Source organism: Pseudophryne corroboree, unplaced genomic scaffold (genome assembly GCF_028390025.1).
Source record: "Pseudophryne corroboree isolate aPseCor3 unplaced genomic scaffold, aPseCor3.hap2 scaffold_388, whole genome shotgun sequence".
Classification (NCBI taxonomy): Eukaryota; Metazoa; Chordata; class Amphibia; order Anura; family Myobatrachidae; genus Pseudophryne; species Pseudophryne corroboree.
In genome coordinates this window covers 550,894-568,898 of record NW_026970033.1, presented here as the reverse complement: position 1 = coordinate 568,898, position 18,005 = coordinate 550,894, and the positions used below count along the sequence as shown (strand labels likewise).

General features: G+C 36.0%; 1 non-coding gene and 1 pseudogene across 1 annotated transcript; one reads left to right on the top strand and one right to left on the bottom strand.

Moving 5' to 3' along the window:
* The first annotated feature begins 14,606 nt into the window (after positions 1-14,606).
* On the top strand, positions 14,607-14,769 carry LOC135022533 (U1 spliceosomal RNA). Its single transcript, XR_010219646.1, has one exon. It is a non-coding gene; the product is annotated as a U1 spliceosomal RNA (small nuclear RNA).
* Positions 14,770-16,852: 2,083 nt separating this feature from the next.
* Positions 16,853-17,031, bottom strand: LOC135022661 (U1 spliceosomal RNA; annotated as a pseudogene).
* Positions 17,032-18,005: the final 974 nt, after the last annotated feature.

Sequence of the window (18,005 nt, the reverse complement as noted above, 5' to 3'; positions counted from 1 at the left end):
TGGTACTTTCCCATGATGAGTGAGTGCTTCAGGATCTTTTGCACTTACATGTGCAGCAGAGTACTGTAATGGAAGCATGCTGGGTCCATAACCCAGAGGTAGGCAGATTGAAACTATCCTCTGCTATATGCATTTTTTTTTGTTAATTAAAGTAATCCAAAACTGGGATTGATATTTTTGCTCTTTTATTTTTACTTAAAGTACAATAACTTTTACCATTTTAATTTGTTTTAATAGTATATTGACAGTATTGTTTTCTTTCAAAAATCCAATTAATTTTCTTTACCCGATTATTAAAATGGTAATTGACAAAAACAAACTACATTGTCACCAGAAGAGCAATACAAAATGTACAAGTGATATATTAAAATCATCTTTCCAGCTTGAATTTCAATGATGCATTGGGGCAACGATTTTGTGAGAAACATCTTCACCCTTAAATAAAGATTTTCTTAATTCCTTACCTGTGTGCTAATTAGATATCACCTTGTTTTCACATTAAACAGACTTCCACATGAGAAAACAGCAAATATGCAGTGGCGTTAATGTTTCCTGGTGTCAACCTGTATTATTTCCGTAGATATTGAAATGAGGATGCATCTTGCTGCCTTTCCAATGAAACAAGTTTAATTTAGTAATAGGTGAAAAACCATCCCTACAAAGATGTTAATCAGATACTTGGCTTTGTGGACACTTTTCAGAGAACAAATTTGTAATCATAAAAATAAAGCCAGAAAATGAAGAGCTGTTTAATCACTCAATTGGATTTTTCTGCCAGCATTTTTCTTTTTCTCTGCAACCCACTGCTAAATTGTGCTTCCTAGCTGTTTTTTTATAAAATCACTTAATCAAATCTAACTCTGATTACATCAGAGAAGGCCAGGTACCCTATACCATAAGAGGGGGTTTGCAATTTTGACTTGTCTACTTAAATATCACCAAAATCTGATCACAAGGTCAATTACGTCCCTGGGTGGGATTGAACCACCAACCTTTTGATAAATAGCTGAACACACTAACCGATTGCGCCACAGAGACACTTTGCAAAAAGCACATACTGACAAAGACTAATAAGCATTCATCTAGAACGTTTCCTAGAAAAACTTTAAAAAGTCAATAATCTGGAGAGTTTTTGTAAGATGTTTCTTCCAGCAACCAATGAAGAAACACATTGGTACTTTCGCATGATGAGTGAGTGCTTCAGGATCTCTTGCACTTACATGTGCAGCAGAGTACTGCAATGGAAGCATGCTGGGCCCATAACCCAGAGGTAGGCAGATTGAAACTATCCTTTGCTATATGATTTTTTTTTTTTGTTCATTAAAGTAATCCAAAACTGGGATTGATATTTTAGCTTTTATTTTTACTTAAAGTACAATAACTTTTACCATTTTAATTTGTTTTAATAGTATATTGACAGTATTGTTTTCTTTCAAAAATCCACTTAATTTTCTTTACCCTATTATTAAAATGGTAATTGACAAAAACAAACTACATTGTCACCATAAGAGCAATACAAAATGTACAAGTGATATATTAAAATCATCTTTCCAGCTTGAATTTCAATGATGCATTGGGGCAACGATTTTGTGAGAAACATCTTCACCCTTAAATAAAGATTTTCTTAATTCCTTACCTGTGTGCTAATTAGATATCACCTTGTTTTCACATTAAACAGACTTCCACATGAGAAAGCAGCAAGGATGCAGTGGCGTTAATGTTTCCTGGTGTCAACCTGTATTATTTCAGTAGATATTGAAATGAGGATGCATCTTGCTGCCTTTCCAATGAAGCAAGTTTAATTTAGTAATAGGTGAAAAACCATCCCTACAAATATGTTAATCAGATACTTGGCTTTGTGGACACTTTTCAGAGAACAAATTAGTTAGCATAAAAATAAAGCCAGAAAATGAAGAGCTGTTTAATCACTCAATTGGATTTTTCTGCCAGCATATTTCTTTTTCTCTGCAACCCACTGCCAAATTGAGCTTCCTAGCTGTTTTTATAAAATCACTGAATCAAATCTAACTCTGATTACATCAGAGAAGGCCAGGTACCCTACACCATAACAGGGGGTTTGAAATTTTGACTTGTCTACTTAAAGATCACCAAAATCTGATAACAAGGTCAATTAAGTCCCTGGGTGGGATTGAACAACCAACCTTTTGGTTAATAGCCTTACACACTAACTGATTGCGCCACAGCTACACTTTGCAAAAGTACATACTGACAAAGGCTAATAAGCATTCATCTAGAACGATTCCTAGAAACATTTTAAAAAGTCAATAATGTGGAGAGTTTTTGTAAGATGTTTCTTCCATCAACCAATGAAGAAACACATTGGTACTTTCCCATGATAAGTGAGTGCTTCAGGACCTCTTGCACTTACATGTGCAGCAGAGTACTGTAATGGAAGCATGCTGGGTCCATAACCCAGAGGTAGGCAGATTGAAACTATCCTCTGCTATATGCATTTTTTTTTGTTAATTAAAGTAATCCAAAACTGGGATTGATATTTTTGCTCTTTTATTTTTACTTAAAGTACAATAACTTTTACCATTTTAATTTGTTTTAATAGTATATTGACAGTATTGTTTTCTTTCAAAAATCCACTTAATTTTCTTTACCCGATTATTAAAATGGTAATTGACAAAAACAAACTACATTGTCACCAGAAGAGCAATACAAAATGTACAAGTGATATATTAAAATCATCTTTCCAGCTTGAATTTCAATGATGCATTGGGGCAACGATTTTGTGAGAAACATCTTCACCCTTAAATAAAGATTTTCTTAATTCCTTACCTGTGTGCTAATTAGATATCACCTTGTTTTCACATTAAACAGACTTCCACATGCGAAAGCAGCAAGGATGCAGTGGCGTTAATGTTTCCTGGTGTCAACCTGTATTATTTCAGTAGACATTGAAATGAAGATGCATCTTGCTGCCTTTCCAATGAAGCAAGTTTAATTTAGTAATAGGTGAAAAACCATCCCTACAAAGGTGTTAATCAGAGACTTGGCTTTGTGGACACTTTTCAGAGAACAAATTTGTTAGTATAAAAATAAAGCCAGAAAATGAAGAGCTGTTTAATCACTCAATTGGATTTTTCTGCCAGCATATTTCTTTTTCTCTGCAACCCACTGCTAAATTGTTCTTCCTAGCTGTTTTTATAAAATCACTGAATCAAATCTAACTCTGATTACATTAGAGAAGGCCAGGTACCCTACACCATAACAGGGGGTTTGAAATTTTGACTTGTCTACTTAAAGATCACCAAAATCTGATAACAAGGTCAATTAAGTCCCTTGGTGGGATTGAACCACCAACCTTTTGGTTAATAGCCTTACACACTAACTGATTGCGCCACAGCGACACTTTTCAAAAGAACATACTGACAAAGGCTAATAAGCATTCATCTAGAACGATTCCTAGAAACATTTTAAAAAGTCAATAATGTGGAGAGTTTTTGTAAGATGTTTCTTCCATCAACCAATGAAGAAACACATTGGTACTTTCCCATGATGAGTGAGTGCTTCAGGATCTCTTGCACTTACATGTGCAGCAGAGTACTGTAATGGAAGCATGCTGGGTCCATAACCCAGAGGTAGGCAGATTGAAACTATCCTCTGCTATATGCATTTTTTTTGTTAATTAAAGTAATCCAAAACTGGGATTGATATTTTTGCTCTTTTATTTTTACTTAAAGTACAATAACTTTTACCATTTTAATTTGTTTTAATAGTATATTGACAGTATTGTTTTCTTTCAAAAATCCTATTAATTTTCTTTACCCGATTATTAAAATGGTAATTGACAAAAACAAACTACATTGTCACCAGAAGAGCAATACAAAATGTACAAGTGATATATTAAAATCATCTTTCCAGCTTGAATTTCAATGATGCATTGGGGCAACGATTTTGTGAGAAACATCTTCACCCTTAAATAAAGATGTTCTTAATTCCTTACCTGTGTGCTAATTAGATATCACCTTGTTTTCACATTAAACAGACTTCCACATGAGAAAACAGCAAAGATGCAGTGGCGTTAATGTTTCATGGTGTCAACCTGTATTATTTCCGTAGATATTGAAATGAGGATGCATCTTGCTGCCTTTCCAATGAAGTAAGTTTAATTTAGTAATAGGTGAAAAACCATCCCTACAAAGATGTTAATCAGATACTTGGCTTTGTGGACACTTTTCAGAGAACAAATTTGTTATCATAAAAATAAAGCCAGAAAATGAAGAGCTGTTTAATCACTCAATTGGATTTTTCTGCCAGCATTTTTCTTTTTCTCTGCAACCCACTGCTAAATTGTGCTTCCTAGCTGTTTTTTTATAAAATCACTTAATCAAATCTAACTCTGATTACATCAGAGAAGGCCAGGTACCCTACACCATAAGAGGGGGTTTGCAATTTTGACTTGTCTACTTAAATATTACCAAAATCTGATCACAAGGTCAATTACGTCCCTGGATGGGATTGAACCACCAACCTTTTGATTAATAGCTGAACACACTAACCGATTGCGCCACAGAGACACTTTGCGAAAAGTCCATACTGACAAAGACTAATAAGCATTCATCTAGAACGTTTCCTAGAAAAACTTTAAAAAGTCAATAATCTGGAGAGTTTTTGTAAGATGTTTCTTCCAGCAACCAATGAAGAAACACATTGGTACTTTCGCATGATGAGTGAGTGCTTCAGGATCTCTTGCACTTACATGTGCAGCAGAGTACTGCAATGGAAGCATGCTGGGCCCATAACCCAGAGGTAGGCAGATTGAAACTATCCTTTGCTATATGCATTTTTTTTTTTGTTCATTAAAGTAATCCAAAACTGGGATTGATATTTTAGCTTTTATTTTTACTTAAAGTACAATAACTTTTACCATTTTAATTTGTTTTAATAGTATATTGACAGTATTGTTTTCTTTCAAAAATCCAATTAATTTTCTTTACCCGATTATTAAAATGGTAATTGACAAAAACAAACTACATTGTCACCAGAAGAGCAATACAAAATGTACAAGGGATATATTAAAATCATCTTTCCAGCTTGAATTTCAATGATGCATTGGGGCAACGATTTTGTGAGAAACATCTTCACCCTTAAATAAAGATTTTCTTAATTCCTTACCTGTGTGCTAATTAGATATCACCTTGTTTTCACATTAAACAGACTTCCACATGAGAAAGCAGCAAGGATGCAGTGGCGTTAATGTTTCCTGGTGTCAACCTGTATTATTTCAGTAGATATTGAAATGAGGATGCATCTTGCTGCCTTTCCAATGAAGCAAGTTTAATTTAGTAATAGGTGAAAAACCATCCCTACAAATATGTTAATCAGATACTTGGCTTTGTGGACACTTTTCAGAGAACAAATTCGTTAGCATAAAAATAAAGCCAGAAAATGAAGAGCTGTTTAATCACTCAATTGGATTTTTCTGCCAGCATATTTCTTTTTCTCTGCAACCCACTGCTAAATTGTGCTTCCTAGCTGTTTTTTTTATAAAATCACTTATTCAAATCTAACTCTGATTACATCAGAGTAGGCCAGGTACCCTACACCATAAGAAGGGGGTTTGAAATTTTGACTTGTCTACTTAAAGATCACCAAAATCTGATAACAAGGTCAATTACATCCCTGTGTGGGATTGAACCACCAACCCTTTGATTAATAACCAAACACACTAACAGATTGCGCCACAGAGACACTTTACAAACGTACATACTGACAAAGGCTAATAAGCATTCATCTAGAACGTTTCCTAGAAAAACTTTAAAAAGTCAATAATCTGGAGAGTTTTTGTAAGATGTTTCTTCCATCAACCAACGAAGAAACACATTGGTACTTTCCCATGATGAGTGAGTGCTTCAGGAGCTCTTGCACTTACATGTGCAGCAGAGTACTGCAATGGAAAAATGCTGGGCCCATAACCCAGAGGTAGGCAGATTGAAACTATCCTCTGCTATATGCATTTTTTTTTGTTAATTAAAGTAATCCAAAACTGGGATTGATATTTTTGCTCTTTTATTTTTACTTAAAGTACAATAACTTTTACCATTTTAATTTGTTTTAATAGTATATTGACAGTATTGTTTTCTTTCAAAAATCCACTTAATTTTCTTTACCCTATTATTAAAATGGTAATTGACAAAAACAAACTACATTGTCACCAGAAGAGCAATACAAAATGTACAAGTGATATATTAAAATCATCTTTCCAGCTTGAATTTCAATGATGCATTGGGGCAACGATTTTGTGAGAAACACCTTCACCCTTAAATAAAGATTTTCTTAATTCCTTACCTGTGTGCTAATTAGATATCACCTTGTTTTCACATTAAACAGACTTTCACATGCGAAAACAGCAAATATGCAGTGGCGTTAATGTTTCCTGGTGTCAACCTGTATTATTTCCGTAGATATTGAAATGAGGATGCATCTTGCTGCCTTTCCAATGAAGCAAGTTTAATTTAGTAATAGGTGAAAAACCATCCCTACAAAGATGTTAATCAGATACTTGGCTTTGTGGACACTTTTCAGAGAACAAATTTGTAATCATAAAAATAAAGCCAGAAAATGAAGAGCTGTTTAATCACTCAATTGGATTTTTCTGCCAGCATTTTTCTTTTTCTCTGCAACCCACTGCTAAATTGTGCTTCCTAGCTGTTTTTTTATAAAATCACTTAATCAAATCTAACTCTGATTACATCAGAGAAGGCCAGGTACCCTATACCATAAGAGGGGGTTTGCAATTTTGACTTGTCTACTTAAATATCACCAAAATCTGATCACAAGGTCAATTACATCCCTGGGTGGGATTGAACCACCAACCTTTTGATAAATAGCTGAACACACTAACCGATTGCGCCACAGAGACACTTTGCAAAAAGCACATACTGACAAAGACTAATAAGCATTCATCTAGAACGTTTCCTAGAAAAACTTTAAAAAGTCAATAATCTGGAGAGTTTTTGTAAGATGTTTCTTCCAGCAACCAATGAAGAAACACATTGGTACTTTCGCATGATGAGTGAGTGCTTCAGGATCTCTTGCACTTACATGTGCAGCAGAGTACTGCAATGGAAGCATGCTGGGCCCATAACCCAGAGGTAGGCAGATTGAAACTATCCTTTGCTATATGAATTTTTTTTTTGTTCATTAAAGTAATCCAAAACTGGGATTGATATTTTAGCTTTTATTTTTACTTAAAGTACAATAACTTTTACCATTTTAATTTGTTTTAATAGTATATTGACAGTATTGTTTTCTTTCAAAAATCCACTTAATTTTCTTTACCCTATTATTAAAATGGTAATTGACAAAAACAAACTACATTGTCACCATAAGAGCAATACAAAATGTACAAGTGATATATTAAAATCATCTTTCCAGCTTGAATTTCAATGATGCATTGGGGCAACGATTTTGTGAGAAACATCTTCACCCTTAAATAAAGATTTTCTTAATTCCTTACCTGTGTGCTAATTAGATATCACCTTGTTTTCACATTAAACAGACTTCCACATGAGAAAGCAGCAAGGATGCAGTGGCGTTAATGTTTCCTGGTGTCAACCTGTATTATTTCAGTAGATATTGAAATGAGGATGCATCTTGCTGCCTTTCCAATGAAGCAAGTTTAATTTAGTAATAGGTGAAAAACCATCCCTACAAATATGTTAATCAGATACTTGGCTTTGTGGACACTTTTCAGAGAACAAATTAGTTAGCATAAAAATAAAGCCAGAAAATGAAGAGCTGTTTAATCACTCAATTGGATTTTTCTGCCAGCATATTTCTTTTTCTCTGCAACCCACTGCCAAATTGTGCTTCCTAGCTGTTTTTATAAAATCACTGAATCAAATCTAACTCTGATTACATCAGAGAAGGCCAGGTACCCTACACCATAACAGGGGGTTTGAAATTTTGACTTGTCTACTTAAAGATCACCAAAATCTGATAACAAGGTCAATTAAGTCCCTGGGTGGGATTGAATAACCAACCTTTTGGTTAATAGCCTTACACACTAACTGATTGCGCCACAGCTACACTTTGCAAAAGTACATACTGACAAAGGCTAATAAGCATTCATCTAGAACGATTCCTAGAAACATTTTAAAAAGTCAATAATGTGGAGAGTTTTTGTAAGATGTTTCTTCCATCAACCAATGAAGAAACACATTGGTACTTTCCCATGATAAGTGAGTGCTTCAGGACCTCTTGCACTTACATGTGCAGCAGAGTACTGTAATGGAAGCATGCTGGGTCCATAACCCAGAGGTAGGCAGATTGAAACTATCCTCTGCTATATGCATTTTTTTTTGTTAATTAAAGTAATCCAAAACTGGGATTGATATTTTTGCTCTTTTATTTTTACTTAAAGTACAATAACTTTTACCATTTTAATTTGTTTTAATAGTATATTGACAGTATTGTTTTCTTTCAAAAATCCACTTAATTTTCTTTACCCGATTATTAAAATGGTAATTGACAAAAACAAACTACATTGTCACCAGAAGAGCAATACAAAATGTACAAGTGATATATTAAAATCATCTTTCCAGCTTGAATTTCAATGATGCATTGGGGCAACGATTTTGTGAGAAACATCTTCACCCTTAAATAAAGATTTTCTTAATTCCTTACCTGTGTGCTAATTAGATATCACCTTGTTTTCATATTAAACAGACTTCCACATGCGAAAGCAGCAAGGATGCAGTGGCGTTAATGTTTCCTGGTGTCAACCTGTATTATTTCAGTAGACATTGAAATGAAGATGCATCTTGCTGCCTTTCCAATGAAGCAAGTTTAATTTAGTAATAGGTGAAAAACCATCCCTACAAAGGTGTTAATCAGAGACTTGGCTTTGTGGACACTTTTCAGAGAACAAATTTGTTAGTATAAAAATAAAGCCAGAAAATGAAGAGCTGTTTAATCACTCAATTGGATTTTTCTGCCAGCATATTTCTTTTTCTCTGCAACCCACTGCTAAATTGTTCTTCCTAGCTGTTTTTATAAAATCACTGAATCAAATCTAACTCTGATTACATCAGAGAAGGCCAGGTACCCTACACCATAATAGGGGGTTTGAAATTTTGACTTGTCTACTTAAAGATCACCAAAATCTGATAACAAGGTCAATTAAGTCCCTTGGTGGGATTGAATCACCAACCGTTTGGTTAATAGCCTTACACACTAACTGATTGCGCCACAGCGACACTTTGCAAAAGAACATACTGACAAAGGCTAATAAGCATTCATCTAGAACGATTCCTAGAAACATTTTAAAAAGTCAATAATGTGGAGAGTTTTTGTAAGATGTTTCTTCCATCAACCAATGAAGAAACACATTGGTACTTTCCCATGATGAGTGAGTGCTTCAGGATCTCTTGCACTTACATGTGCAGCAGAGTACTGTAATGGAAGCATGCTGGGTCCATAACCCAGAGGTAGGCAGATTGAAACTATCCTCTGCTATATGCATTTTTTTTGTTAATTAAAGTAATCCAAAACTGGGATTGATATTTTTGCTCTTTTATTTTTACTTAAAGTACAATAACTTTTACCATTTTAATTTGTTTTAATAGTATATTGACAGTATTGTTTTCTTTCAAAAATCCTATTAATTTTCTTTACCCGATTATTAAAATGGTAATTGACAAAAACAAACTACATTGTCACCAGAAGAGCAATACAAAATGTACAAGTGATATATTAAAATCATCTTTCCAGCTTGAATTTCAATGATGCATTGGGGCAACGATTTTGTGAGAAACATCTTCACCCTTAAATAAAGATGTTCTTAATTCCTTACCTGTGTGCTAATTAGATATCACCTTGTTTTCACATTAAACAGACTTCCACATGAGAAAACAGCAAAGATGCAGTGGCGTTAATGTTTCCTGGTGTCAACCTGTATTATTTCCGTAGATATTGAAATGAGGATGCATCTTGCTGCCTTTCCAATGAAGCAAGTTTAATTTAGTAATAGGTGAAAAACCATCCCTACAAAGATGTTAATCAGAAACTTGGCTTTGTGGACACTTTTCAGAGAACAAATTTGTTATCATAAAAATAAAGCCAGAAAATGAAGAGCTGTTTAATCACTCAATTGGATTTTTCTGCCAGCATTTTTCTTTTTCTCTGCAACCCACTGCTAAATTGTGCTTCCTAGCTGTTTTTTTATAAAATCACTTAATGAAATCTAACTCTGATTACATCAGAGAAGGCCAGGTACCCTACACCATAAGAGGGGGTTTGCAATTTTGACTTGTCTACTTAAATATTACCAAAATCTGATCACAAGGTCAATTACGTCCCTGGATGGGATTGAACCACCAACCTTTTGATTAATAGCTGAACACACTAACCGATTGCGCCACAGAGACACTTTGCGAAAAGTACATACTGACAAAGACTAATAAGCATTCATCTAGAACGTTTCCTAGAAAAACTTTAAAAAGTCAATAATCTGGAGAGTTTTTGTAAGATGTTTCTTCCAGCAACCAATGAAGAAACACATTGGTACTTTCGCATGATGAGTGAGTGCTTCAGGATCTCTTGCACTTACATGTGCAGCAGAGTACTGCAATGGAATCATGCTGGGCCCATAACCCAGAGGTAGGCAGATTGAAACTATCCTTTGCTATATGCATTTTTTTTTTGTTCATTAAAGTAATCCAAAACTGGGATTGATATTTTAGCTTTTATTTTTACTTAAAGTACAATAACTTTTACCATTTTAATTTGTTTTAATAGTATATTGACAGTATTGTTTTCTTTCAAAAATCCAATTAATTTTCTTTACCCGATTATTAAAATGGTAATTGACAAAAACAAACTACATTGTCACCAGAAGAGCAATTCAAAATGTACAAGTGATATATTAAAATCATCTTTCCAGCTTGAATTTCAATGATGCATTGGGGCAACGATTTTGTGAGAAACATCTTCACCCTTAAATAAAGATTTTCTTAATTCCTTACCTGTGTGCTAATTAGATATCACATTGTTTTCACATTAAACAGACTTCCACATGAGAAAGCAGCAATGATGCAGTGGCGTTAATGTTTCCTGGTGTCAACCTGTATTATTTCAGTAGATATTGAAATGAGGATGCATCTTGCTGCCTTTCCAATGAAGCAAGTTTAATTTAGTAATAGGTGAAAAACCATCCCTACAAATATGTTAATCAGATACTTGGCTTTGTGGACACTTTTCAGAGAACAAATTCGTTAGCATAAAAATAAAGCCAGAAAATGAAGAGCTGTTTAATCACTCAATTGGATTTTTCTGCCAGCATATTTCTTTTTCTCTGCAACCCACTGCTAAATTGTGCTTCCTAGCTGTTTTTTTTATAAAATCACTTATTCAAATCTAACTCTGATTACATCAGAGTAGGCCAGGTACCCTACACCATAAGAAGGGGGTTTGAAATTTTGACTTGTCTACTTAAAGATCACCAAAATCTGGTAACAAGGTCAATTACATCCCTGGGTGGGATTGAACCACCAACCCTTTGATTAATAACCAAACACACTAACAGATTGCGCCACAGAGACACTTTACAAACGTACATACTGACAAAGGCTAATAAGCATTCATCTAGAACGTTTCCTAGAAAAACTTTAAAAAGTCAATAATCTGGAGAGTTTTTGTAAGATGTTTCTTCCATCAACCAATGAAGAAACACATTGGTACTTTCCCATGATGAGTGAGTGCTTCAGGATCTCTTGCACTTACATGTGCAGCAGAGTACTGCAATGGAAAAATGCTGGGCCCATAACCCAGAGGTAGGCAGATTGAAACTATCCTCTGCTATATGCATTTTTTTTTGTTAATTAAAGTAATCCAAAACTGGGATTGATATTTTTGCTCTTTTATTTTTACTTAAAGTACAATAACTTTTACCATTTTAATTTGTTTTAATAGTATATTGACAGTATTGTTTTCTTTCAAAAATCCACTTAATTTTCTTTACCCTATTATTAAAATGGTAATTGACAAAAACAAACGACATTGTCACCAGAAGAGCAATACAAAATGTACAAGTGATATATTAAAATCATCTTTCCAGCTTGAATTTCAATGATGCATTGGGGCAACGATTTTGTGAGAAACACCTTCACCCTTAAATAAAGATTTTCTTAATTCCTTACCTGTGTGCTAATTAGATATCACCTTGTTTTCACATTAAACAGACTTCCACATGCGAAAGCAGCAAGGATGCAGTGGCGTTAATGTTTCCTGGTGTCAACCTGTATTATTTCAGTAGACATTGAAATGAGGATGCATCTTGCTGCCTTTCCAATGAAGCAAGTTTAATTTAGTAATAGGTGAAAAACCATCCCTACAAAGGTGTTAATCAGAGACTTGGCTTTGTGGACACTTTTCAGAGAACAAATTTGTTAGCATAAAAATAAAGCCAGAAAATGAAGAGCTGTTTAATCACTCAATTGGATTTTTTTGCCAGCATATTTCTTTTTCTCTGCAACCCACTGCTAAATTGTGCTTCCTAGCTGTTTTTATAAAATCACTGAATCAAATCTAACTCTGATTACATCAGAGAAGGCCAGGTACCCTACACCATAACAGGGGGTTTGAAATTTTGACTTGTCTACTTAAAGATCACCAAAATCTGATAACAAGGTCAATTACGTCCCTGGGTGGGATTGAACCACCAACCTTTTGGTTAATAACCATACACACTAACTGATTGCGCCACAGCGACACTTTGCAAAAGTACTTACTGACAAAGGCTAATAAGCATATATCTAGAACGTTTCCTAGAAACATTTTAAAAAGTCAATAATGTGGAGAGTTTTTGTAAGATGTTTCTTCCATCAACCAATGAAGAAACACATTGGTACTTTCCCATGATAAGTGAGTGCTTCAGGACCTCTTGCACTTACATGTGCAGCAGAGTACTGTAATGGAAGCATGCTGGGTCCATAACCCAGAGGTAGGCAGATTGAAACTATCCTTTGCTATATGCATTTTTTTTTGTTAATTAAAGTAATCCAAAACTGGGATTGATATTTTTGCTCTTTTATTTTTACTTAAAGTACAATAACTTTTACCATTTTAATTTGTTTTAATAGTATATTGACAGTATTGTTTTCTTTCAAAAATCCAATTAATTTTCTTTACCCTATTATTAAAATGGTAATTGACAAAAACAAACTACATTGTCACCAGAAGAGCAATACAAAATGTACAAGTGATATATTAAAATCATCGTTCCAGCTTGAATTTCAATGATGCATTGGGGCAACGATTTTGTGAGAAACATCTTCACCCTTAAATAAAGATTTTCTTAATTCCTTACCTGTGTGCTAATTAGATATCACCTTGTTTTCACATTAAACAGACTTCCACATGAGAAAGCAGCAAGGATGCAGTGGCGTTAATGTTTCCTGGTGTCAACCTGTATTATTTCTGTAGATATTGAAATGAGGATGCATCTTGCTGCCTTTCCAATGAAGCAAGTTTAATTTAGTAATAGGTGAAAAACCATCCCTACAAAGGTGTTAATCAGAGACTTGGCTTTGTGGACACTTTTCAGAGAACAAATTTGTTAGCATAAAAATAAAGCCAGAAAATGAAGAGCTGTTTAATCACTCAATTGGATTTTTTTGCCAGCATATTTCTTTTTCTCTGCAACCCACTGCTAAATTGTGCTTCCTAGCTGTTTTTATAAAATCACTGAATCAAATCTAACTCTGATTACATCAGAGAAGGCCAGGTACCCTACACCATAAGAGGGGGTTTGAAATTTTGACTTGTCTACATAAAGATCACCAAAATCTGATAACAAGGTCAATTACGTCCCTGGGTGGGATTGAACCACCAACCTTTTGGTTAATAGCCTTACACACTAACTGATTGCGCCACAGCGACACTTTGCAAAAGCATATACTGAAAAAGGCTAATAAGCATTCATCTAGAACGTTTCCTAGAAACATTTTAAAAAGTCAATAATGTGGAGAGTTTTTGTAAGATGTTTCTTCCATCAACCAATGAAGAAACACATTGGTACTTTCCCATGATGAGTGAGTGCTTCAGGATCTCTTGCACATACATGTGCAGCAGAGTACTGTAATGGAAGCATGCTGGGTCCATAACCCAGAGGTAGGCAGATTGAAACTATCCTCTGCTATATGCATTTTTTTTGTTAATTAAAGTAATCCAAAACTGGGATTTACATTTTTGCTCTTTTATTTTTACTTAAAGTACAATAACTTTTACCATTTTAATTTGTTTTAATAGTATATTGACAGTATTGTTTTCTTTCAAAAATTCACTTAATTTTCTTTTCTGTGTGCTAATTAGATATCACCTTGTTTTCACATTAAATAGACTACCACATGAGAAAGCAGCAAGGATGCAGTGGCGTTAATGTTTCCTGGTGGTAGTGGGGGACTGTGTTTGTGCTTTCCTCTGGTCAGCTCTGGTAAAAGTCAGATTTCTTTGTCTCAGATCTTCCTCTAGCCTTGTTCTTCTTTCGAGAGTTCCCTTGTGCTGCCTCAGTTGGATCTCCTTCACTTGACAGGGGCGTACCCGAGCAGCGACCCTCCCCAGCACTAGCCCAACTCCTACTTACCTGCCAGGTGAGATACTATGATCATGAAGGTGCTTCTCCCAGGGCAAGGCTCACCCATTGCACTCTGGGTGTGCTGCTCCTGCGATTTCCCCAAATGTGGGAAACTTGACTGCATAATTTGTGTTTCCCCTGGTCGGCTCTCGTATAATTCAGATCTCTTTGTCTCAGGTCTCTCTCCAGCCTAGTTTGCTGTCTGTTTCCACTTCTCTTTTCTTAAACCGCTCCCTTCTATGCCCTTGCGCACCTTAATTAAATCTAACTCTGATTACGTCAGAGAAGGCCAGGTACCCTACACCATAAGAGGGGGTTTGAAATTTTGACTTGTCTACTTAAAGATCACCAAAATCTGATCACAAGGTCAATTACATCACTGGGTGGGAACCTTTTGGTTAATAGCCCATGTAAGTGCAAGAGATCCTGAAGCACTCACTCATCATGGGAAAGTACCAATGTGTTTCTTACAAAAATTCTCCAGATTATTGACTTTTTAAAGTTTTTCTAGGAAACGTTCTAGATGAATGCTTATTAGCCTTTGTCAGTATGTACTTTCGCAAAGTGTCGCTATGGCGCAATCAGTTAGTGTGTATGGCTATTAACCTAAAGGTTGGTGATTCAATCCCACCCAGGGACGTAATTGACCTTGTTATCAGATTTTGGTGATCTTTAAGTAGACAAGTCAAAATTTCAAACCCCCTCTTATGGTGTAGGGTACCCGGCCTTCTCTGATGTAATCAGAGTTAGATTTGATTAAGTGATTTTATAAAAAACAGCTAGGAAGCACAATTTAGCAGTGGGTTGCAGAGAAAAAAAATTATGCTGGCAGAAAAGTCCAATTGAGTGATTAAACAGCTCTTCATTTTCTGATTTTATGTTTATGCTAACAAATTTGCTCTCTGAAAAGTGTCCACAAAGCCAAGTCTCTGATTAACACCTTTAGTAGGAATGGTTTTTCACCTATTACTGAATTAAACTTGCTTCATTGGAAAGGCAGCAAGATGCATCCTCATTTCAATGTCTACTGAAATAATACAGGTTGACACCAGGAAACATAAACGTCACTGCATCCTTGCTGCTTCCTCAAGGGGAAGTCTGTTTAATGTGAAAACAAGGTGATATCTAATCAGCACACAGGTAAGGAATTAAGAAAATCTTTCTTTATGGGTGAAGATGTTTCTCACAAAATTGTTGCACCAAGGCATCATTGAAATTAAAGCTGGAAAGATGATTTTAATATATCACTTGTATATTTTGTACTGCTCTTCTGGTGACAATGTAGTTTGTTTTTGTCAATTACCATTTTAATAATAGGGTAAAGAAAATTAAGTGGATTTTTGAAAGAAAACAATACTGTCAATATACTATTAAAACAAATTAAAATGGTAAAAGTTATTGTACTTTAAGTAAAAATAAAAGAGCAAAAATATCAATCCCAGTTTTGGATTACTTTAATTAACAAAAAACAATGCATATAGCAGAGGATAGTTTCAATCTGCCTACCTCTGGGTTATGGACCCAGCATGCTTCCATTACAGTACTCTGCTGCACATGTAAGTGCAAGAGATCCTGAAGCACTCACTCATCATGGGAAAGTACCAATGTGTTTCTTCATTGGTTGATGGAAGAAACATCTTACAAAAACTCTCCAGATTATTGACTTTTTAAAGTTTTTCTAGGAAACGTTCTAGATGAATGCTTATTAGCCTTTGTCAGTATGTACTTTCGCAAAGTGTCTCTGAGGCACAAACAGTTAGCGTGTTCAGTTGTTAACCAAAAGGTTGGTGGTTCAATCCCACCTAGGGACGTAATTGACCTTGTTATCAGATTTTGGTGATCTTTAAGTAGACAAGTAAAAATTTCAAACCACCTCTTATGGTGTAGGGAACCTGGCCTTCTCTGATGTAATCAGAGTTAGATTTGATTAAGTGATTTTATAAAAAAAACAGCCACAAAGCACAATTTAGCAGTGGGTTGCAGAGAAAAAGAAATATGCTGGCAGAAAAATCCAATTGAGTGATTAAACAGCTCTTCATTTTCTGGCTTTATTTTTATGCTAACAAATTTGTGCTCTGAAAAGTGTCCACAAAGCCAAGTATCTGATTATCACCTTTGTAGGGATGGTTTTTCACCTATTATTAAATTAAACTTGCTTCATTGGAAAGGCAGCAAGTGATGTCATCCAAGCAGTGGGTCAAGGTTGGCTTCAAACCTCGTCTGCTTATGAAAAGAGAAAAGGGGTATGCAGGGCATGGCGGCCTTTTGCGGTGCTTGGATGACCCCTAGTTCACATTAAATAATGCAGTCGAGTTTCCCACATTTGGGGAAATCACAGGGGTCAGCATACCCAGAATGCAATGAATGAACCGCACCCTGGGAGAACAGTCTTCATGACCATGGTATCTCCTATGCAAAATAAGTATGATTTGGGATAGGGCTGGGGAGGGCCGCTGCTCAGGCACATCTCTGTCAAGTAAAGGAGATTCAACTGAGGCAGCACAAGGGAACTCTCATCTGGGGACAACAACTGCAGGGAGAACACATATTTTCAGATGAACATGGGAGGGCAGAAGGCTGCCTAATACTGAAGCACCCCCAAACAACAAACCAAATGCAACAACTAGTGCAAGCATTCCTGGGGGAAGGCCTGCAGCAGATGGATTTGCATATGGCGATGTCATCCAAGCAGTGGGTCAAAGTTGGCTTCAACCCTCGTCTGCATATGAAAAGAGAAAAGGGGCGTGCAGGGCATGGCGGCCTTTTGCGGCACTTGGATGACCCCTAGTTCGCATTAAACACCTCCACCCTCCGTCGGTGTGGGGCTCATGTTGGCTATGCCCCAGCCCCTGAAGGATTCAAGCTGATTTCTTGCAGCAGCTGGGCACTGTAACAGCTCCAGAGCTGCTCTGTAATGCAAGTAAAAGGGTGTGGGCCCTGCAGCACTACCTGTAGTTCGCATTGTGCGAGACCCCTAGTTCGCATTAAACACCCCCACCCTCCTTCGGTGTGGGGCTCATGTTGGCCATGCCCCAGCCCCTGAAGCATTCACGCTGATTTCTTGCAGCAGCTGGGCACTGTAACAGCTCAAGAGCTGCTCTGTAAGGCAAGTAAAAGGGTGTGGGCCCTGCAGCACTACCTGTAGTTTGCATTGTGCATTGGAAGGCACAAAGTAAGCAGACGGGAGGAGAAGTCAGGATAGTGCACAAGGGTATAGACGGGAGGGGCTCAAGAAAAAAGAAGTGGAAACAGACAGCAAACTAGGCTTCCAATGCACAATGCAAACTACAGGTAGTGCTGCAGGGCCCACACCCTTTTACTTGCCTTACAGAGCAGCTCTGGAGCTGTTTAATCACTCAATTGGATTTTTCTGCAAGCATAATTTTTCTCTTACGTCCTA